We start from the raw sequence: 882 nt of genomic DNA on the forward strand, positions 1-882 counted from the left end.
GGCGGAGGGCGCTCCGCCTTCTCTGAGTCAATATTTGCCCCGAGCAAACGGGCGCTCGGACAGGTGTGAGTGTGCGTGTGTGTATGTGTGTCTAGGGGCGGGACTGAACAGGCCGTATAAGAGCACGCTGAGCCGGGGCTTCGGCACAAGCTCCGGGGCGTGTGCAGGGCCCAGTCAGGTGGAGGGTGGCCAGAAAGGGAGGGGCGGGCCAGGTGCGTACCTGTATTGGCCGCTCCGGCCGCCGCCGACGTGTCAGCCGCAGATGTGCTCAGGTGAGGGCGGCGGCTGGCGGAGCGCTATCCGGCACTGCGCTCTCGGAAGACCCGGACCACATCGAGGGCCACAGCCAGGCCCCGGGCCCTCCGCTCCCGCCCCGCGACGAGCCCCTCGCACAAACCGGACCTGAGCGTTTTGTTCGTTCGGCTCGCGTGAGGCAGGGGCGGCCTCTCAGCACCCGCCCGGGGGCCCAGCCGGATCGCCACGCAGGCACCTGCCGCCGCCGCTGCCGCCGCCAAACGAGTCGAAGAGGCTGTGCGGCGCTCCCAGGGGAGATCCGGCTCCCATCCGGCCCCGCCCGCCTTGCCTTGAATTGCCCAGGCCCGCAACTCCCGGGCTGCCCGCTCCATTCTGGTTAATGCGGACCGCCAGGCAGGCTCCACCGGGGGGCATAGGGAGCTGTGGCCCGGAACAGGAGCCCTTCCGGAGGTGGAAACCCTGCTTCTGGTCCAGCTCTGTCCCAGCGACCTCTGTGGCTTGGGCAAGTCATTTCCTGGCCTCTCCTTGGGTTTTCCCATTTTGCGCTATGAGGAGGTTAGTCTGGCCTCCAGAGAGGGCCTCACCAGTCCCCATAACCTGGTTTCTGGGCTTCTAGCTGACCCGGGG

This window comes from Pteropus alecto, unplaced genomic scaffold (genome assembly GCF_000325575.1).
Source record: "Pteropus alecto unplaced genomic scaffold, ASM32557v1 scaffold110, whole genome shotgun sequence".
In the NCBI taxonomy this organism is placed as follows: domain Eukaryota; kingdom Metazoa; phylum Chordata; class Mammalia; order Chiroptera; family Pteropodidae; genus Pteropus; species Pteropus alecto.